At 40.7% G+C, this 23,525-nt stretch overlaps 1 long non-coding RNA gene across 1 annotated transcript; it reads left to right on the top strand.

Moving 5' to 3' along the window:
* Positions 1 to 9,212: 9,212 nt before the first annotated feature.
* LOC134382682 (uncharacterized) lies at positions 9,213 to 23,265 on the top strand. Its single transcript, XR_010024087.1, has 2 exons — positions 9,213 to 9,340; positions 22,838 to 23,265. It is a non-coding gene; the product is annotated as an uncharacterized LOC134382682 (long non-coding RNA).
* The last annotated feature ends 260 nt before the right edge of the window (positions 23,266 to 23,525 follow it).

Here is a 23,525-nt window from a genome sequence, read left to right on the forward strand (position 1 = left end):
ATGGTCCTCTACTGAAGGCCTGTCAAGCAGTCCTTTCCTACTGGTATCCATTAACAACATCCCTCCCCAGGCCCCTTCATGGTAGTAATGGCTTTTCACTATGGCTGGTCCCTGGGGATGTGACCACTCTTGTTTCTCTGAACCCTGACATGACAGATTAGCATACCATCTGTTTCCTGCCAGAAACCTGACTGATACAAATGCCTTACAGTCACATAGTACCCTATTATATGCTTTAATGTGTACTCTCTTTAGGGGATCTGATTCTATTGCAATTTCACCCTACAGCCTTGCTCCCACACATCTTTCTGGTACCACACGTTCTCACGATGGCTCGCTCTATCAGCACAGGCACAGCAACTTTGCTTTAGAATGAGGAAACAGTGGGTCCACAAGGCATGTGAATTATAGTTACAAGACTTGCTTCACTAGTTCAGCTCAACATGGTTTAGTTTATAACATGTAATTTTCATGGTTGCAACTTGCATCTCTCCAAGACTGTCTTCTTTTATCTGAGTCCAAGTTTCTGGTCAGATTTTTCTAACCAGAAGTCCAGCTTCGCTGTCCTCTCCCTTTATCTTGTAGCATTTGCTCCTAAGAAACCTGTCCCGGTGTAATTCTTATAAGCCCCTCTTAGCCCCTCTTTCTTCCTCTGCCTGGGCTAAATTCCCCTAGCACCTCTCAGTCTCAACTATTTCACTTCTTTCCCTTTTTCTCTCTTCTGAAGTCCATGCTTCTCCTTTTCCTGTTTTCCTGGATTGCATCTGGAACAATACACCACTACAAACCTATTTTCCTGGATCTAGTATCTGATTGCCTATCAGTATTCACAGACCATCATGGCATTTGAAAGAAAGAGTAGACTTTATTTCATCTTATTTAGGGGTATTAGCATTTTAATAGGGCAGGTCTTAGATAAAATAAATGTTTCTAACCTCTGAAATAGCATCACATGGATAGGAGACTATTCTGTTCATTCATAAAAGCCATTTGTTTTTATTGTGGTAAAACAACAACATGAAATTTACCACTGTGATCATTTTGAAGTGCATGGTTCTTTGCCAGTAAGTACATTCACACTGTTACGCAACCATCACTACCATCCACCTCCAGAACATTTTCGTTTCCCCCAATTAAATCTCTGTACCCATTAAACAATAACTCCCCGTTCCCCATCACCACCAGCCCCTGGCAACCACCATTGTACCTTCTACTTCTATGACTTTGACTAATTCTGTGATTTAGCCTTATCTTGTGCTGTTCGGAAGAACAAGCTCAGGATCCCTGCTGGCAGGCAGTGACCCACCTGCCTATAGCAGTGCTGCTGAGGAGTCCGAATGACCACATGTCATGACAAAGAAGGCTGCGAGGCTGAAAGAGAGGACACTCCCACCCCCACCCCAAAAGCTCCCTTCAGACTAAATCTGATCCCATGGAAAGGAAAGTTGGACTGAGGAATAAGAAATGTGTTAACAGAAAACACACATTGGTTTAGCTGTTGTCTCCAGTATGTCCATGTATGGATTACTGAAAGTTAAAGTCAGGTTTGTGCATAATAATATTGATGAAGTCTATTATTTTCAGTAAGGCAAGTGTCCCAGAAAAGCAAGAATGATCAGTGCAGAAGTAGTGACAGTGGGTAGAGTTCTCTATAGCAAAAATTACAAATGGGAAGCCTCTAAGCCAGGCTTAGCTCAGAGTTGTCTTTTTTTTGGAAAGCACGATGTTTTTCTAAATGGGATTAGTTGGCAGTTTAAAATCTGATTTCTGGCTTCACTTGAAAAATTTGGCAACACACGCCTGGAGTCCTGCCTGGCAACAAAGTAGGCTCCCTGCTCCTTACTCCCCTGTAGCCTGGTCCAGGAGCAGTTGAGTCCACAACCCCTGGTCTCTGGGATCTTAGGGTCTTCTTCAAGGATATAGTTAATAAAATGTCAAAAAAAATTAATTAGAGCTTTAAAATAATTTTTAAATGAATAGAGAAAATATTAAAAAATGAACAGATTCCATGGGTGTTATGGAAAGAGGGGTTAAACATCATCAAATAAATTTACAAAGTTGATAAAATAATTTAAGTAAATATCTGAGGGCAAAAGATCAATCAATACATATTTTTGGGGTATTTATTACACTCTCCACCACACTCGTCCAAACTCTGCTCTGTTTTTCCATAGCACTGATCATCATTTAGCACACTATTTGCTTTAGCTATTCATTTTACTTATATATACTTGTTATATATAGGTATTCATCATAGCTTAATAAACATTATTATATTTTTGTAACAATACCTGTGAGAACTTATTTTCTGTTTCTGTTCCACTAGAATTTAAGGTCACTAGGGGTAGAATTCTTCTAACTGTTTTGTTTACAAGTATATCCCTAGAGCTGAGAATCGTTTCTGACACATAGCAGGTACCCAGTAACTATTTTCTGAATGAATGAATAAACTTACTCTGTGCAAGGTAGTACTGTTCCAGCAACTGAGGGGGATGCAGGGATGCATAAGTCACCATCCTCATATTCAGAGTGCTTAATATAATTGGAGAAATAGGACATAAAGACAAAACACAATAATATAAGATTTATGTATAATTAAATTCACAAATGACTAGAAGAGACAAAATACTCCAAGAGTCCAGAAGGAGGAGAGATTATTTTGTCTTGGGGTGAGCGCTCAGAAAACCTCTTAAAGAAGGTGGGACTTCACCAAGACTTGGAAGGAGGGGTGAGATTCATGTGGCAATAGGCAGGAAAAAGGCATTCAAGGCAGGGGTGGACTATATGTTAGGAAAATTTAGCTAAATAGTTTGATGGCACCCTGTGAAAATTTTCAATGTCATTCCACAGTCAGAGCAAGATTTGAGTAAGGTATTTATTAAGCAGTGTTTTAGGACGTTCAGCTTCATAGCTGGGTGAAAGATAAATTTATAGGATTTGGTGACTATCAGGACTTACAAAGGCAAGAAAAAAGTCTAGGAGGTTTCACAACTTGATAACTAAAAGAAGTCAGTGGGGGAAGGGGTCCAGCTGGTCAGAATTTTTATTGCAAGCAACAGAAATGGAGTTTGAACTCCTATGGGGAAAATAGAGACTTTATTGTCTCATAAAAACAAACTGCAGGAAGAGCAGGAGTGACAAAAACACTTGGCAGCAGGAACTCAAAGTTCCTTACACTCTCTGCATCTCTTTGCCTCTTCTCCTCGGGTTCACTTCAGTCATAAAGCTGGAACACCATCTGCCAGCACCTCCTAGGCCCGCATCCTCCCCACTGTGACACCAGAGATGACGGAACTTGCTTGCTTAGTTCCAATTAGAAAAGTCCCAGGGAGTACTATGATCAGTTGGCGTTACACGTCTACTTTGTTGGAGGGGAAGAGGCAGTGTACTCTGATTATCAGCTCCCACCAAAATCACAGAGTTGGCAGGTGGGGCAGTCCCTCAAAACAAAGGGAGGAAAATTTTTCAAAAAGAAATGGGAACACTTGCTGGATAAATAAAGCAAACAATGCCTGCCACAGGGGAGAGGCTGATAGTTTTTTGTTTGTTTGTTTGACAATTTAATATAAGGTAAATAGCATAAATCTGAAATCACAGAATCACATAATCTCAGAGTTCCAAGAAAGTCATCTGATCCCGCACCTTATCTAATGTACTAATCTTTTATTTACAATAATCCCAGCAAGGGATCTTCCAGCAGGCACTTAAACCACTCACTCTCTCCTTAAGCACTCTATTCCATTGTAAAATGGTCCTAGTTGTTACAAAGTTGCTCCTTATAGTCAGGTAAAATCTGTTACCTTTGAGCTTTCACCAATCAATGGCAGCTCCTACCCTTGCAGGTGTCCATAATGAATCTCTTATATTTTGCAGGTGATATCCCATTAAATGTTTGAAGGGAGCTCTCATGTTCCCTAGTGAGTCTTTTTCTCTCAGGCTAACTCTCAATTTACTCCAACTATTTCTCATGTAGCATGGGATTTAAGTCCCCTTTCCAGTGAATTCTTTCAACATTCAACAAATATTTATCGTGCACTAGCTTTGTACCAAGTAGTAAACTAGATATTGGGAATAAGATGATAAGAAAAACAAGTTATATACCTGCCCTAATGGAGCTTATAGCCCAGTAGGAGAGACAGATATTATATACATAACCCCACAAAAGGATTGCAACTGTGATAAGTGTGATAAAGAAAAACTACAGAGTTACATGTTTCTCTTAAATTTCAATGCAGAATCAAGTAAAATGTTTCACATGTGGTCTTGCCAATGGAAATGGCAAGTGGTTTAAATATGTCTACAAATTCTTTGACACTGCCTTCAAAAGGTAGAGCTCTTTCCTTGAGTATGAACTGGACTTGAGAGTTGCTTCTAATGATTAAAAAAGAGCAGAAGTGACAGAATGCGACTTCAGAGACTAGGTCACAGCAGGCACTGCAGTCTCTTGCTTGCCTCTCTCTTGCCTCTGGGGGAAGCCAACTTACTCGTCCTGAGGACACTCAAAAAGCCCTGTGGAGAGGACCATGTGGTGAGGAACGGAGGCCTCCAGCCAACAGACAGCAAAAAACAGAAGCTGCCTGACAACAGTCCTGGGAGCAAGGTTGGAAACAGATCCTCCAGGCACTGAGCGCTGATTTATAGTCCTGATTTATAGTTTTGTTAAATCCTCATGAGAGACCTTTACCTAGAACCACCCAGCTAAGCCACTCCCAAATTTCTGGCCCATAGAAACTATGAGACAACAAACGTTTTAAGCTGCTAAATTTTGGGCATAATTTGTTATGCAGCTATAAATAATTAATATATTGACCAAAGTATAGCAATTTAATACCCATCCTTAATTAATGCAGTTCAAACTCACATTGACTATTTTGGCTGCCATGCTGCCCTGTTAATTCATGTTGATTTTACAATGAAATAATATTTCTAAATCTTTTCCTCTCATGTTCTGCTAAGATTTGGCCCATTGTTCCATCCTATCAAAATCCTTTGGTAGTTTAATTCTCTTTCAAGGTAATTACTTATCCCTATTACTTTGTGCTGCTTCACTGAAGGAGCAATAATATCAAAATCCAAGGAACTGGGTAATAGTCCCCAACTGGCGCTAAACTAGTTGAGTAACAACGGAGTGTATCTCTCAATCTCCTTCAGCTTCAGTTTCTTCATGTGCAAATTGAGTATAATAATGCTGATTTCATGGGGCTGTAAGGGCAGACTAACCTGAGCCCGTTCCTCTTTCCAGGACTTACCAACTGAAAGGGACATTTTTCACCTGCCCATCATCTATTCATTCCCACTTCTGGTAACAGTCCTATTTTGTTTTGGAGAACTACCTCTCCTACACTCATAGCTCATCCGGTTCAGCACGCTTCCCAGCCCCAGGAATGATAAAGAGAAAACTCAATCATAAGTGACTTAAATCATGCAGACACTTATTTTATAGGTGTAGGAGGTCTCTGCATGGGACCAGTGGTTGAACAATGCCAGACTCTGGGTCCACATATCTGAGATTCTCTTGGCCTTCTCCTCATTGTCACACTCTGGTCTGTTTGTTCTCATACATTAGTGTCAAAGCAGGAATTTATCGGTGGGGAAAGGAGCATATACATAGGACGACGAGTTTGTACTTTAAACAGGGAAGAAAATCTTCCCCGGAAGTCTGAAAGACCACCTCCTCTTTGACCTCATTGGCCAGACTCAGTTACATGGACAACCCTAGCTGAAAGGGAAATTGAGAAATAGAATATTTGGCTTTTTCAGACTATCAGTCAAAGGAGAAGAGAGCTGGGAAACACTGTTGGGTAGATAGTTAACCAATAGTGTGTGCCATAGGTGACCCCATGGCCCAGACTAGCCAATTAGCATAAGTGTAATGTGAGCCAATGAACTCTCTAGCCCAGTGTGGTTAAACTATTAGTGACCCCCAATGAACCATGCCTTCTGGTATTTATAACAGGTACAGTCTCCTCTCCTTGAATCTGGACTGGCCTCACTAAAGTGATAAACTGTGGTGAAAATGACATTGTGCAAGTTCGTTCTGGGCATTAAGTGTTAATGATTTCAGCCACTGCACTCTTAGAAACCAGCTATTGCAGAAGCAGTGCAACTACCCTGAGACTTTCATGCTGTGAAGAAGCCCGTGCTAAACACGAGGGAAGGCCATGGGAAGGAGAACTGAGGCTCCTTGCTGAAAGTCAGCTCAACTTGTCAGGAGTGTGAGTGAGTGACCTTGGAAGTGAATCTTCCAGCCACAGAGGACAAGGTTTCCACACAGAGCCCTGCCCAAACTGCAGATAAACAGAATGGTTGTTATTTTAAGCCATTAAGTTATAGAGTAGTATCTTCCATAGCAGTAGGTAGTTAAAACAATCTGAGTAGGTTTCAGGTGTCATTTGCTGCTGAGAGGGTTTTAGCCAAAGCACCAGCCGTGTATGTAACCTTAGAGAAGTTGTTGTACCTGCCAGCAATTCAGATTCTTTGCTATTCAAGGGCTGCAGTTGATTGACATTCAGTATATATTTAATTTTCTTCCACTGATTGGGTTTATTATTTTAAATGAAATAATAGATCTAGGGAGAGGAGAAGGGGTGGACTAACAAGTACAAAACTATGCTATTACCCTAAGTGATTCATTGTGCAGTATATGCATATATTGAAACAACACACTGTACCCCACAAAATAAATATGAATGAAATTGAAAAAAAATCTATCTAAAAGTAACTAAAATGCTAAGGATTCCTACTGATTCCCAATCACCAAAAGAGTAAAAGATTCATTAGATGGACCTTTCTAGAATTTTGCCATGGATAAAGAAAAGCATACAGAGCCTTTCTTTCTACACATAAGGCCTTAAAATTTCATTATGAGCATTTGTTTATTTGTGTATTCCTGTCCCCTCCCTCTTCCACTTCCTTATGCCACCCTATTGCCCTCCTCTTCCTGCTACCCCAAACTAGTTTCTCTTGCTTTAGGTAGTGAGGAGATTGGTTCTACTTGGTTCTAAAAGAGGAACATTTCATCCTGCTTCTCTGAGGTACCTGGTCATGGGGGAGGGGAAAGAACAGAAATCCTAGATAGGTTTGGGGATCTAAATGCAGAGGGGACCTAAGCTACCTCTCTCCAGTAGAGCCCACGAGGGGCAAAGAGTAGAAACTCTAAATAAGTTTGGGGATCTGAGCTGGAGGTGAGGGGGCTTGGAACAAGAACTCATAATAGAAATGGTGGTAGTGGCCTGGGCAAATTGGCCTGAGACATCTTTACCAGAGTCCCCTACACTCAGCTAAGAATAGAGATAATAGATGATTCCTCTGTATGAATACAATGGAGATACAGTGCAGGGCAGCAACCCCCCCCCCCCATAAGGTCCCTGTGGGCCCAGCATGATGAGCTCCAGGAGTGCAATGCCCCCAGGTGAGCTGGGGGCGCCCCAGACCCAACACAGCATAGTGTTCAGGAAGGAGAGCTAACTCAACTGAGACCAGTGTGGTTTAACAACTAAAGACCAGGTGAGAATGAGGACTTCTTAGCAGACAGCAAACAGAGACCAGGTATTCCACTTGCCCCCTCCCACCCCCTGACCAATGCTAGATTCCAGAACTTTGGTACAACACTGGTGTAGGGGCCAAGGAAAGAAAGACTTCTCCTTCAACCCCCTGAAGGCTCTCTGAAAAATCAACTGATAAACACAGATTAATATGGAGAAAAGGCATAACAAATTTTATTTTAATGTGCTGGGGAGAAGCAATGCAGGGGGGAAATCAATCACAAGAAAGCAATTTCCCAATTTCCCAGCAGAATAAAGAAGCTTATACACCAATTTTCATAGGGAAGAGGGGAGGTGGAGCAGGTAGACAATTTTGCTGAGGGGCAGTAAGTGATCATTAGGGCATGAGTTAGAGAGGCTGATATATTATCTTGTGAAAAGGCCTGTCCAGGTGTGGTGCCCTCCCAGTCTCTCCAGTCCCTCTAGGGATTGTTCTTTCCTAATGAGATTCCTAGAAAGGGGATCTTAAGACAATTGGATTTCTTTGGGGAAGCTTCCTTAGAGAAAGAATTTCCAGAGAAATTCCCTCCCTCTGCTTGGGTGATAGGAACAAAAGAAGGTTAGAGGGACCTTCTTTCTGAGGCTTATTTCTGAGGCCTTCTCATTTTCAAAGCACTCAGCATTCCAAAGCGCTGAATTTGGGGGAACAGTTTTCTGCATCCCTAACATTGGGGAAGTGGAGAATCCCTGACTAAGATTAAATGGCTACCACTCAGATCAGAATAGGGGCTCATAACAGAAATTAAGTTCATTTATAGAAAACTAAGTTTTCATATTTTCCACGCCTGAGTTTGTGCATCAAACTAAGATCTAAAAGATGAAATTAATCCAATGTAGGAGGAGAGTAACAGAATTCCGAAGAGAGGAGCATGTGTCATCTTATTTTCAGAATTACATAGTTCATTTTGAATAAAATCCCATCCAAAAGAGGTTTGGTTGGTTTTTATGTTTTCAATGCCATTTAAGGGACAATTCTATTTCCCTGACCCACCTTGCATAACATTGAAGAACATTTTGAACTACATTGTTTACATACAAGAGTATCTGCCCATTCTTCAGTGACCCCAAACTGCTCACCTGGCAACCATGTTTGTCATGGACAAACGGCGATTATGAAGTAGAGTGAGGGAGACATTTGGCTCAATTTGAACCAATCAGATTCTCCACTGGAAGTTAAGTTTGGTGGCTAAGCAACAGCTAGTTATTCTCAGGGTACAGCTGGAACTGAAGGGCATGTAACCCCAGGAGCTGAGAGGCTTTTCTTCCACTGAATAGAGAAGTAAAGACAGGGAGTCTGAAAAGAGTAAAGAAAGAAACAGATGGTCAGGGAGACCTAGCATCAAGGAACCATCTGGCCCCAGAGAGAAAGAGAGAGGAGTCTAAGAGGTGGCTTAGCTCCAGATGACATTGCCTCAGAGACCCAGCTGCATTCTCCTGCCCTTGGGTCCTGAGATACACCCTGTATGTCCTTACATATATCCCTGCACCCCTTTCCTTTCTGAAGCTAGTTCAAGTCAACCCCATTACTTGCAATGAAAGGGTTCAAAAATAAGATAATGAATATTTGTGTGCCTCTGTTTTCTGGTGGGCGGCCAGTAGCTGCTACATGCCCAAGCAGCAATGTCACAAGATCATTCCCTGCTCAGAATACATGCCTGTGACTCAGCAGTTTTCTTCTCAGGGCCTCTGCAAAGTAAAGCCCTGGTAAATCTCAGCAGACTGCTGCCCTCTTCCTGTTCCCCAGTTGATTAGGCTGGCCAGTTCTGCAGCTGCATACTACTTCAGGGCACAGTCAGGTAAGTCATCCAACACTTAAGGATTTACTGATAAGGACTAACCAGGGCACACACAGGTGAGTAAGCCATCCAACACATAAGGACTTAGAGATAAGGACTAACCGAGTCTCCACCCACCCAGAGCTTCGAGCTACTGGGGACACGGGTGATTAAATACAAAATTATAATTCCGATTAAGTACTCTTTAGCCATGGGGAAGACAGCATGCCAGAGAGGCACAAGGCAGGGGTTGCCTAACACAGACTGGGGAGGCCAGGGTGGGGTGGAAGAGGAATTAACTTGTCAAAAGGGAACATGATTCAGAAACAAAGTCATCATTTACGTAGTGCTTACTGTGTTGCCGGACATTGTTCCAAACATTTTACCTATATGAGCTCATTTAATCCTCACAAGTGTCTGTGGTAAATACTATTATTAGCCCCATCTTATAAATGATTCAAGTACAGCAAATCATAGAGAGATTAATAAATATGTCTAAGAACACACAATTAGTCTTGGTGGAGCTCAGATTCAAACCCAGGCAGTTTGAACAATGAATGTTTACTTATTGATTGAACAGCTACAAACTGGACAAAGTGCAACAATGCTTGTCTCCTACCCCACCTATGTGAGCCATTATTATTTCTTTAGGCTTTTTAATGTGCATCTAATGTGATCCAACTGTATACTCAGAGTCAATGTCACGATTTTAAAGAACATTGCAAGGCAGTTGTGTCATGTTATCACACTCCAGATAATCATGAATAGCAACCACATTATTATCAGCAATGACCTCTAAACATCAGGGAGAGAAAAAACAAACAGTATCATTTCAAGGTTGCACCAGCTGGCAGCTGAAATTACCCCATTAGAGGGAACTTCAGAGGAGTGGTTGCTGAGTGGAAAGAGAAGCTTGTTTACATGAAGGGCTCCTTTTCAGGAAAATCCTTCCATACAGAGTATTTCCTTATTTTCTAGATTTGCTTAATTTATTTAACAAAATGTACTGCAGCAATTACTTGTGAAGCTTTAGAGAAATGAATCAAGTCCAGGATGAAAATTTAATTACTGGAGCTGGAGTTTGGGTGGTATTTGGCTACACTCTATTTTGTTCTAAAAAGAAAAGATCTAATTCTTTTTCCAAAGCAACCTGCTTTTGTATGTTTTCCAAAAATGTATTTATTATTAATTAACAAAATAAGATAGCCTACTTCAGGAGACTTTCATTCGTTTCTGTTCTTTCCTCCTGAACTTTATTTCTCCTCTCTCTTCTTTTAGCTCCCATCTGCACCACTCTAAGCAATTCTCTGTTCATTTTTCTTCTGGAAACTTTATAACATTTAAGTAAGAGTTACTGGCCTTGCAGACAGATGATGGGTCTATTTTGATTTAATCTCTCATCTCCCTCTACATTAACTGTGTTATAGTCACTAGGGCTGCTCACAAACATCCCAATGTTCCTCTTTCCAGCACATAGTAGGATTGTGCCACCCACCTTCCTTAAAGCTAGGCATGATCATGCGACTTGCTTTAGCCAATAAAATATGAGCAGGAGTGATGTGAACGTTTTAAGAGCATGCATAGGCAATGATAGTAATAATAAATTTTAACAAATGGAACATAAGCGTTAATGAGAATGTGCAGAAACTGGAACCTGCATATATTGCTGGAAGAAATATAAAATGGTATAGCCACTGTGGGAAACATTTTGGCAGTTCCTCAATAAATTAAACATAGAATTACCATATGACCCAGCAATTCTACTTTTAGGTATATACCTGAAAGAACTGAAAATAAGTATTCAAACAAAAACTTATGCATGAATATTCTTAGCAGCTCAGCTCACAACAGCCAAAGATGGAAACAACCCAACGTCCATCAACGGATGAATGGATAAACAAAATGTGATATACATACAATGAGATGTATTGTGTTATGCATACAATGAGATACTATTCAGCCATAAATAGGAATGAAGTACTGATATTTGCTACAACATGGGTGAAACTTGAAAATATTATGCTAAGTGAAAGAAGCCAGACACAAAAGGCCACATATTTTATGAGTCCATTTATATGAAATGTCCAGAATAGACAGATTTATAGAGACAGAAAGCAGATCAGTTGTTGTCAGGGGCTGGGGAAGGGGGGAATGGACAGCGACTGGTTAATGGGTGAGGGATTTCCATTTGGGTTCCATTTGGGGTGGTGAAAATTTTCTGGAACCAGATAATAGTAACAGTTGCACAATGCTGTGAATATACTTAATACCACTGAATGTACATATTAGTTAAATGGCAAATTTAGGGTGCATTATCCACAATTTAAAAAAATGAATATATATATATATATATATATATATATATATATATATATGTATGCCTAATTCTCTAGTGTGATCATAGAGGCATAAGTTGGTATGGAATATCCATCAACCTGACTGATTGATTATAGCTTGACTAAGAAATAAGCTTTTATTGTGCTAAGTCGCTGGCTGTCACAGCAGCATAACCTAACTCATCCTGACTGATATATACTATTATACAGTATTGCACTTGGTTCATCTAAGCTTTTCTTGAGCTTCCTTTGTGCCAGGTACTGGGGAAACAAAGATGAAAAGTCTCAGCAGCTTAGAAACTAGCACAGGAGATAAACATGTTAATCAAAAGATGCTCTTCAGCATGATGGTGCCATAATAGAGGAAGACTATGAGTAACAATGAAAGTAGTGATAGAAGTAGATTATGAGTTACAATTACCGTACTAATAGAGGTAGATTATGAGTTACAGTGAAAACACACAATAGAGGTAGATTATGAGTTACAGTGAAAGCACATAATAGAAGTAGATTATGAGTTACAGTGGAAGCATATAATAAAAGTAGATTATGAGTTATAGTGAAAGCACAAAGGCTGGAACGACCAATTCTGTCCTGGAAACTCAGAGAAGCTGAAGAAGGCAAAGCTTGAATTAAATTTTAAAATATGTATAGAGTTTGCCAGGTAGAGAAAGGGAGAAGTGCCTTCTGGATTGATGGAAGAGCTTGTCTGCTATGCAATGATATAGGCATGAACAGCTTGGCATGTGACAGGAAAGGCAATCATTAGATAATAAGGGGTAAGATGATGAGTGCTGGGGATGAGACTGGAGAAGCTGGCAAAGGTCTAGAGTTTGGACCAAATCTATAGGCAGTCCCTTCTAACCTTTCTATTCATACCACACATAGAAAATGAAAACACATATGGTACACAGGGCTGCAGCACACCTGCCCAACCTTAGCCGCTCTTGGCACATCTTAATCCCCTGCAGCACAATTAGAGCACACCTTTTGGGAAGCACTACTGTGGGTAATGGAGAGACAATGAAGATATTTAAAGCTAGCAAACCATATGATTAGTTTCACATTCTAAATCATGGTTCAGGAGATAGATTAGTATGAAAAATAAGATCGAAGTCAGAAAGATCTGTGAGGAGGCAGTGGCAATAATCCAATAATAACAATGGTAGGAGCCTAATTCAGAATAGTGGCCATGAAACTAAAGAGAGTGAACAGATTCAAGATATAGAAATAAAGTAGAATTAACAAGCCTCATGGATTGGTTGCATGTGGAGGGTAAAGGAGGAGAAAGAATCTAAAACAGCTTCCCACCTGCAGGAATGGCAGTGGTTCTATTGGGGTAGGAGGAAGAGGAGAAGGAGGACTGTGAAGACAGCACTGGGCTCAGGTAGGGAGCTGTTGAACTCACGTGCCAGTGGAGGCATCTGATAGGCTCAGATGATACAGGCTCAGAGATAGGACTGGAGTACAGTTAAAGATACAGGGGTCACGGACAGATACATGTGGTAGTTAAAGTCCAGAAAATGGTTGAGCTGATTGAAAGGACCTAAGTAAGAAAAGAAAAGGGCTGAGGGCATTTAAGGGGAACATAGAGGAAGGAAAGCCTGTGGGAATTGACATTGGCATTTCTTTGATGCATAATGGGATCTTCTCAATTGACTGAACACTGAGACCCTTTGAAAAGAGTGACTCTCTTTAATCTTTCTAAATCTGTCTAAATGATTTGTAAAGGTGACTTTGGGAATTCTAGAAGATTGGTCCCTTAATACAGGCTAAAGCCTTTCGTGAAAACTGAATGTTTAAAAAATTACGTCATTTAAAGTAATTTTTCAAAAGTCATAGTTATGATTCTCTTTAACATATTGCTAGAGTATATTGTCATTATGTACTTTATACATGATCTAGACTTCTCACTAGACTGTGAAATCATCAAGGGCCCTCAGCCTGCCCTGGTGTCCAGCATGGTACCTGGCACAATTGATAAATATTTGTGAATTAATATGAATTTGAATTTTAGAGTTCTACATATAGACAGTATGGAACTCAGGTCAGTCTCCAAGGTTTTGCAGTGGAAATATGTTAAATGGGTGATGGAGTTTGGATGTGCTGCCCCCTCCAAAACTCATGTGGAAATTTGATCTCCAATGTGGCAGTGTTGGAAACTGATTGAGTCATGGGGGTGGATCCCTCGTGAATGGATTAATGCTCTCCCTGGGGGAGGGGGGAATAATGAGTGAGTTCTTGCTCTATCAGTTCCCGCAAGAGCTCGTTGCTTAAAAAGACCCTGGCACCTTCTCTCTCTCTCTCTTCCTTCCTCTTGCTTCCTCTCGCCATGTGATCTGCTTGTACCCGCTGGCTCCATGCCACTTTCTTCCATGAGTAGAAGCAGCCTGAGGCCCGTGCCAGATGGCAGCTGTCCCAGAATTGTAAGCCTAATAAACCTCTCTTCTTTATAAATTACCCAGTCTCAGGTAATTCTGTTGTAGCGACACAAAACAGACTAAAACAATGGGCAAGAGACACCATAGTTCTAAATGTGGCAGTGCCTCTTATAATAGTCAACATTGGTAATGACACATGATATATTAATACAGTACAATGTAATACAACAAAGAGAATGAATCAACTAAAACTACACACAATAAAATAACATGGATGAATCTCACTAATATGATATTAGTGGAAGAAGTCACATAAAAAGGAATACATACTATATAATTTCAATTATATGAAGTTCAAAAACAAGCAAAACTAACATATAGTTATAGAAATCTGGATAGCAGTTACCTTTGGAAGGGGTGTCGTGATGGGAAGGAGGCACAAGAGGGACTTTTGGGGAAATGGTCTCATATTTCTTGATCTGGGCTGTTTACATGGGCATGTTCAACTTTTGATCTTTTATTAGCTATACACATACGACATGTGCATTTTCCTGTACAATTGTTATACTTCTATGAAAAATTTACTTTACAAAAATAATTATGGCACATGATACTGCAAGATAAATAGTAACATTAAAGAATAATCTCTACATGTAACGTATGAATATGGCATTAAGCAAGTGGTTGAAACCACACTAATCAACCAATAAGAAAGGAGAGTGACAGGAAGAAGGCAGTGGGTTTCAGAAGGTGTGGCTTCTTTCTTTCAGACTTGGCTGATTTATAGGTTGAAGACTCAAGGGGTTGCTGGTTCCTGTGCATATCTGCAGGGGATCAAAACCCCAAGTGGCCTTACTGTTTTATGAGAACATCTCAGTCTCTGAGCTTTCAGTACAACTATCACCAGAGGGATCTGCATTTCATTAGATCAAAACTCTGAAGATAGAGCACAGAGAAATGAAGAGTGCCAGAAATGGTAAATATTTGACTATATAAAAAAGATTTTTGGGTGGTGGCTGCGGCGGTTGGCGTGGAGTAGCTGAGGCAGAAAAGGCGGCCACTGGGCCTCAGGCAGCCGGGAAACTTGTGGACCTTCCTCTCGCCATCTCTTAAGGGAGGACCGCAGCTGCTGGCCGGTCATGGGGGGTGACCGCCACTTTGCCCCCGGCAGGAGAGGCTGCCTCATTTACAGGCAACAGCTTTGAAGTGTGGAGCAGGAAAAGAACTGTTTCTTAGCTGCAAAAGCGAGTCTCGAAATAGGGAACACGGCGCCAGGGCTGCTGTGGATGCAGAGAGGATCCCGGAGGCCAGGGTCGCGCTGAAGGCGGCCAGCTGCCCTATTCAGGATTCAAGGTTTCAGGCCGGCATTAAAGAAGATTCCTGGGAGCACCTGAGCCGCGCCGGATTCAAGGTTTCAGGCCGGCATTAAAGAAGATTCCTGGGAGCACCTGAGCCGCGCCGCGACTGAACAGCCCGAGGCAGCAGTGGCCGAGAACAGGGAAGGCAACAAATCAGAGGCAGAGAGTGAACACCTGACCTGGCACAGCACTGTGAGTGACCCCTGGCCCAGCTTGGTTCGGGGGGCTAACGCCCACCTGGCTCCCGCCTGCATCACCAGGCCACTCACCGCCCCGGGGCTGCCTCCATTTTCCCAGGTGCTGGCAGCTCCGCCCGGCTCGGCCGTCACTGAGCCTTCCCACTTGCTTGGCCCAGCGCGGGGCTTTCCAGAGCCTGCAGGCCGGCCTCCCCTCCCACTCCCTCTGTGGTTCTCTGGCAGGGCTGGTGGCGGGGGGCGTCCCCAGCCAGTGTCGGGAGAGCAAGGAAGTATGGGCGGGCCGATTGTCACTCCACCACACCCTGGACTCCGGCCCCCAGTAAACTTCCTGTTACTGGGAGGCAGGTACCATCTCTGCAGTCACCAGTTCGGAAAAAAGCCTAATGAATTTCTGGTTGGATATAGTGTGGTAGGAGAGTTCGCAGGTCCGCTTGAACCTGCCAGAGAGCTGGCTGCAGGCGGGTGCTAGATTCAGTCTATGCCGGGGGGATACAAAGGTGAACAAGACCCGAGAAAGATCTACACAGTGCTACAAAGGCACCCAGAGCGACCGGTCATGTCTGCCTAGCAGAAACCTGGTAGACTTCCTGGGTGAGGCAGTGCAGAGCAGGGTCTTGAAGGCCCAGCTGGTAGACGAGTGGTGCAGAAGACATGCCCCAGCCCAGCACAGTGCGCACAGAGTGGGGAGACATGCGGCCAGGGAGGCGGAGACTCGACAGAAACCAGACACCCGGTGGGGTCACCACTGCAAGATCCAACAGCCTGGGACAGAGCACATGGAACAGGGAGAAGTCTTGAACAGGAAGTGAAAGCATAGGAAGTGTAGCAGAACTTGCTGAACTGAAGAAGTTATTCAGCGAAATAAAAAACACAACGGAGAGTTTAACCAGCAGGCTTGTCGAAGTTGAAGAGAGAACCTCTGAACTTGAAGATGGGCTGTTTGAAATAACACAAGCAGACAAAAAGAAAGAAAAAAGAATCAAGGACATTGAAGAAAATCTGAGAGAGATATCAGACAACCTTTAGCGCTCAAATATCCGAGTCATGGGTATTCCAGAAGGGGAGGAAAATGGAGATTCCATTGAAAACATATTCAACAAAATAGTGGCAGAAAACTTCCCAGGTATAGGAAAAATCACAGATCTTCAGATCCAGGAAGCTCAACAATCTCCAAACGTATTCAACCCAAAAACGCCTTCTCCAAGACATGTCATAGTCAAATTGGCAAAACTCAGAGATAAAGAGAGAATCTTAAAAGCTGCAAGAGAGAAGCGTCAAATCACCTCTAAGGGAGCCCCAATCAGGCTAACATCAGACTTTTCATCACAAACCCTAAAAGCTAGAAAGGAATGGGATGATATTTTCAAAATACTAAAAGACAAAGATTGCCAGCCAAGAATACTCTACCCTGCAAGGCTATCCTTCCAAAATGAAGGGCAAATAGTATATTTCTCAGACAAACAAAAACTGCGGGAATTCACTACCACACGACCACCTTTACAAGAAATCCTCAAGGGAGTACTGGGTTTGGGTCTTGAAAAATAACTACCACTGCCATAAAAATCGAAGAAAAATCTAAACCCGATAGTATAATAAAAATGGCATTCATGAAGAGAAAACAAGCAAACAAAAACACTATCTACAACCTAAGGAACCAACAAACACAGAAACCAAACAGTAAATCAGAAAGCAAGGAACAAAAGACACCTAAGACAACCAAACAACCAATAAAATGCTAGGAATAAATCAACACCTTTCAATAACAACTCTTAATGTTAAAGGCTTAAATTCCCCAATTAAAAGACACAGACTGGCTGACTGGATCAAAAAGCAGGACCCAACTATATGCTGCCTACAAGAGACCCACCTCACCCATAAAGATTCACACAGACTAAGAGTGAAAGGATGGAAAAAGATTTACCATGCAAACAGAAAAGAAAAACGAGCTGGAGTAGCTATTCTTATATCTGACAAAATAGACTTTAAACTAAAAACCATAAAAGGAGACAATGAGGGAAACTACTTAATGATAAAAGGCCTGATCCATCAAGAAGACATAACAATCATAAATATGTACACACCCAATGTTGGAGCAGCCAGATTTATAAAACAAACTCTATTAGACCTAAAGAAGGAAATAGACACTAATACCATAATAGCAGGGGACCTGAACACCCCACTGTCAATATTAGACAGATCATCTAGGCAAAGAATCAGTAGAGAAACACAAGATCTAAACAAGACTCTAGACCAATTGGAATTGGCAGATATCTACAGAACATTCCACCCAACAACCTCAGAATATTCATTCTTCTCATCAGCACATGGATCATTCTCCAGGATAGATCACATATTAGGTCACAAATCAAGTCTCAATAAATTCAAAACAATTGGAATTATCCCATGTATCTTCTCAGACCACAATGGATTAAAACTAGAAATTAATAACAAACGAAACTCTGGAAACTATACAAACACATGGAAATTAAACAGCATTCTACTTAATGACATATGGGTCCAAGAAGAAATCAAGCAGGAAATCAAGAAATTTATTGAAACTAATGAAAACAATGATACATCATACGAAAACCTGTGGGATACTGCAAAAGCAGTATTGAGGGGAAAATTTATTGCATTAAACGCTCACTTCAGAAGAATAGAAAGATGGCAAGTGAACAACCTAACACTTCACCTTAAAGAACTAGAAAAACAAGAACAATCCAAACCTAAAGTTAGCAGATGGAAAGAAATCATTAAGATCAGAGCAGAACTGAATGAAATTGAAACCAAAAAAACAATTCAAAAGATCAATGAATCAAAAAGCTGGTTTTTTGAAAAGATAAACAAAATTGACAAACCATTAGCATGGCTAACAAAAAAAAGAAGAGAGAAGACTCAAATAACAAAAATTAGAAATGAAAAAGGCGATATTACAACTGATTCATCTGAAATACAAGGAATCATTCAAGACTACTATAAACAACTATACGCCAACAAATTTGAAAATCTGGAGGAAATGGATAAATTTCTGGACACACACAAGCTCACAAAACTGAACCGTGAAGACGTAGAAAATTTGAACAGACCAATAACAATAAAGGAGATTGAAGCTGTTATCAGAAGGTTCCCAACAAAGAAAAGCCCAGGACCAGATGGATTCACAGCAGAATTTTACCAAACATTCAAAGAGGAATTGACACCGATTCTTTACAAACTATTCCAAAAGATTGAAACGGACGCAAATCTCCCAAACTCATTCTATGAAGCAAACATCATCCTGATACCAAAACCAGGTAAAGATATAACCAAAAAAGAAAACTACAGGCCAATATCCTTGATGAATATAGATGCAAAAATCCTCAATAAAATACTAGCAAACAGAATACAGCAACACATACGTAAAATTATTCATCACGATCAAGTGGGATTCATCCCAGGGATGCAAGGTTGGTTCAACATACGCAAATCAATAAATGTGATACACCATATTAATCAACTCAAACACAAGGACCATATGATCATCTCTATAGATGCTGAAAAAGCATTTGATAAAGTTCAGCACTCATTCATGACAAAGACCCTCTATAAGTTAGGTATAGAGGGAAAGTATCTCAACATAATTAAAGCCATATATGCCAAACCCACTGCCAGTATCATCCTGAATGGGCAAAAGCTGAAAGCTTTTCCTTTAAGAACAGGAACTAGACAAGGATGCCCACTCTCACCACTCCTATTCAACATAGTGTTGGAAGTACTACCCAGAGCAATCAGAGAAGAGAAGGATATAAAGGGCATCCAGATTGGAAAAGATGAAGTCAAACCGTCCCTGTTTGCAGATGACATGATCCTATATATCGAACAGCCTAAAACCTCTACAAAAAAACTGTTGGAATTGATAAATGATTTCAGCACAGTAGCAGGATACAAAATCAACACACAAAAATCAGTAGCATTTCTTTTCTCCAATAGTGAACATGCAGAAAGGGAAATCAAGAAAGTCTGCCCATTTACAATAGCCACCAAAAAAATAAAAGACTTAGGAACTGAGTTAACCAAGGAGGTGAAAAATCTCTATAATGAGAACTACAAACCACTGCTGAGAGAAATTAGAGAGGATACAAGAAGATGGAAAGATATCCCATGCTCTTGGATTGGAAGAATCAACATAGTGAAAATGTCCATACTACCCAAAGTGATATACAAATTCAATGCAATCCCCATCAAAATTCCAAAGACATTTTCTTAGAAATGGAAAAAACTATCCAGACATTTATATGGAACAATAAAAGACCACGCATAGCCAAAGCAATGCTGAGCAAAAAAAATAAAGCTGGAGGCATAACACTACCTGACTTTAAGCTATACTACAAAGCTATAATAACCAAAACAGTATGGTACTGGCATAAAAACAGACACACTGATCAATGGAATAGAATAGAGAATCCAGAAATCAACCCACACACTTACTTCCATCTGATCTTTGACAAAGGCACCAAGCCTATTCACTGGGGAAGGGACTGCCTCTTCAGCAAATGGTGCTGGGATAACTGGATATCCATATGCAGGAGAATGAAACTAGATCCATACCTCTCACCATATACTAAAATCAACTCAAAATGGATTAAGGATTTAAATATACACCCTGAAACAATAAAACTTCTTAAAGAAAACATAGGAGAAACACTTCAGGAAATAGGACTGGACACAGACTTCATGAATATGACCCCAAAAGCATGGGCAACCAAAGGAAAAATAAACAAATGGGATTATATCAAACTAAAAAGCTTCTGCACAGCAAAAGAAACAATTAAAGAGTTAAAAGACAACCAACAGAGTGCGAGAATATATTTGCAAAATATACATCTGACAAAGGATTAATATCCAGAATATATAAGGAACTCAAACAACTTTACAAGAAGAAAACAAGCAACCCAATTAAAAAATGGGCAAAAGAGCTAAGTAGGCATTTCTCTAAGGAAGATATACAAATGGCCAACAGACATATGAAAAAATGCTCAACATCACTCAGCATCCGGGAAATGCAAATCAAAACCACATTGAGATACCATCTAACCCCAGTTAGGATGGCTAAAATCCAAAAGACTCTGAACGATAAATGCTGGCGAGGTTGCGGAGAAAAAGGAACTCTCATACATTGTTGGTGGGACTGAAAAATGGTGCAGCCTCTATGGAAAATGGTATGGAGGTTCCTCAAACTACTGCAGATAGATCTACCATACGACCCAGCTATCCCACTGTTGGGAATATACCCAGAGGAATGGAAATCATCAAGTCAAAGTTATACCCGTTCCCCAATGTTTATCGTAGCACTCTTTACAATAGCCAAGAGTTGGAACCAGCCCAAATGCCCATCATCAGACGAGTGGATACGGAAAATGTGGTACATCTACACAATGGAATACTACTCAGCTATAAAAACGAATGAAATACTGCCATTTGCAACAACATGGATGGACCTTGAGAGAATTATATTAAGTGAAACAAGTCAGGCACAGAAAGAGAAATACCACATGTTCTCACTTATTGGTGGGAGCTAAAAATTAATATATAAATTCACACACACACACACACACACACACAAAAAAAAAAAAAACGGGGGGGGAAGAAGATATAACAACTACAATTACTTGAAGTTGATATGACAAGCAAACAGAAAGGACATTGTTGGGGGGGAGGGGGGGAGGGAGAAGGGAGGGAGGTTTTGGTGATGGGGAGCAATAATCAGCCACAATGTATATCGACAAAATAAAATTTAAAAAAATAAATAAATAAAAAATAAAATGTAAAAAAAAAAAAAAAAAGGATGCCTGCATATAAACAGGTACAATAAAACCATGAAAAAAAAAAAAAAAGATTTTTATCTTCATTTTTTAGTTTCTTTAAGAGATCATTGTCTCAAATAAAATAACAATGTACATATTTAAAGAATCTTTTAACCTATCATTTCTTCCTCCCCATCCTTTAAGCTGGTGTTGTCATAATTGTCATATATTCTATCTACATATATTATAAATATGAATACACACACATAACATGGAGTATGAAGGAAATATTGATCTTTGCAGAACTAGATTGGTCTTATAGCATTTGCTGTTTGAGGGCAGAAATGGTTAAGAACCTGGGTTTAAGTTTCAGAGTCCAGGTTAAATATAGCTCTGCCAGTTATTAACTATAAGAATCTAAGCAAGTTACATAACTAGTCAAAACCTCAATTCACTCATCTGCAAAATGGGGGTACTGCCTATTAACTAGAATGGTTGTAAAGATTAAGTTATCATATATAAAGTGTTAACACATTGCCTGTATGGAAATAATAAAGACTTGACGAATGACAACCATTATTATCCTAATGTCAAACATATCCTCACCTTGCTGGATATCAACCTGGCCAGACACCAGCTGATCAAAAAGATATGACAGAAACAAGAAAAAGCAGGAGGTGGTGAAGAGCACTGTAATTTATCTTCCAAAGCAGGACAAAAGACACTATCTAAAGTTGATAAATGAATAATTTAGAGAGCTAAGAATGTTTAAGAGTATAATTGCCACCATCAGAAGAATTAAGAACAGAAATTGTTTACAGTGACCACCTCTGAGGAGCGGGATTGTGGGAAGAGAGACAAGATTTTGTTTTTCATAGTTTTTCATACCCTTTTGACTGTTAAAAAAAAAAAAGTATCACATTTTAAGTATTGCTTGTGTAAAACTTCAAAACCTAGTTTCATAACTTAAAAACTACACATGGAGAAAATAGAAAGGGTAAACAAATAAACATGGATTTGTATAAAAATGGAATCTCTTGAGTCCTTCTATCCTCACTATCACTGAAAATGAAACTGCTGCTGCTGCATAAGACTAGATAGAGCTGGCCTCTCTTCTTGGGTCATGGTAGCCAAGCAAGGACTGTGTGTGGACGGCTGTGTGTGTTCTGTGTGTTGTGTATGTGTGAAGATGAGGGGATGAGGGGTCTTCAAAAATTCATGGAAAGATTCATGTTATCTTTTAACTGTGTTTTCCACAAACTTCTTATTTCTTTTTTTGTATTTTTCATTTTTCTTTTTACTTATTTTTTCATGAACTTCTTGAAGTACCTTTGTATGCATGCACAGAACTATTAGGTAAGTAATGTTCTGTGGTTTAGGATTGGAATTCTCTGCTCACTGGCTTCTTCCGCCTTGAGGTCTCACATTAGTAGAAATTAATATTTTCCCTTTTTGTTTGACAGCATGAAAAGTTGGAAGAAGATCCAGTCACAGGAAAAGAGAAATGGGATAGACAACAATAGATCTGCAACATTACCAGCGCCACTTTAGACAAGCCCAAGTACAAAATGGTGCTGCCCACCTCCTCCTCTCCCCCTCCCCCTCCCCCTCCCACCTCCCCCCTCCCCCCTCCCCTCCCTCATCCCCCCCCCCTTTATGAGAAGCCTCCTGACTTGGAAACAACTTTCTGGCTTCTGCATAGGTGCAGTTCTTCACCCAGTTACATCAACTTAATGGTCCCTCCCCCCATACATTTTGCGCCCGAAAGCTAATATAAACTCCCGCAAACCCATTGTTGGGGCCGTCCACCATTTTCAGGGCAGACATGGGCCCTGTGCCACTCTGAGCACAGCCAAGCAGATTTCTTTCTTTAATAAAGCTTGAACGGTACCCGGCATCTCGGCTCACTTTCTTTCAGACAACAAGAAAGAGCAGAAGGAAAACTGGAGTGCCTGAGGCAGGCAGAGGATTCAGGAAGGGACTAAAATGAAGTCTGTATTATCTGTGAGTACCTGATCGCTTTGCAAACTGCCCTGTGGGACCCATCTAAGACCCCCGCTTTGGACAATAGAAGTGTTAGGAAGAGATCAGAGCTGTGGACACTGGAGTTTGATTGCTCTCACAGCAGATAAGGACAGAAATTGGCTTCTG

This window comes from Cynocephalus volans, chromosome 7 (genome assembly GCF_027409185.1).
Source record: "Cynocephalus volans isolate mCynVol1 chromosome 7, mCynVol1.pri, whole genome shotgun sequence".
In the NCBI taxonomy this organism is placed as follows: domain Eukaryota; kingdom Metazoa; phylum Chordata; class Mammalia; order Dermoptera; family Cynocephalidae; genus Cynocephalus; species Cynocephalus volans.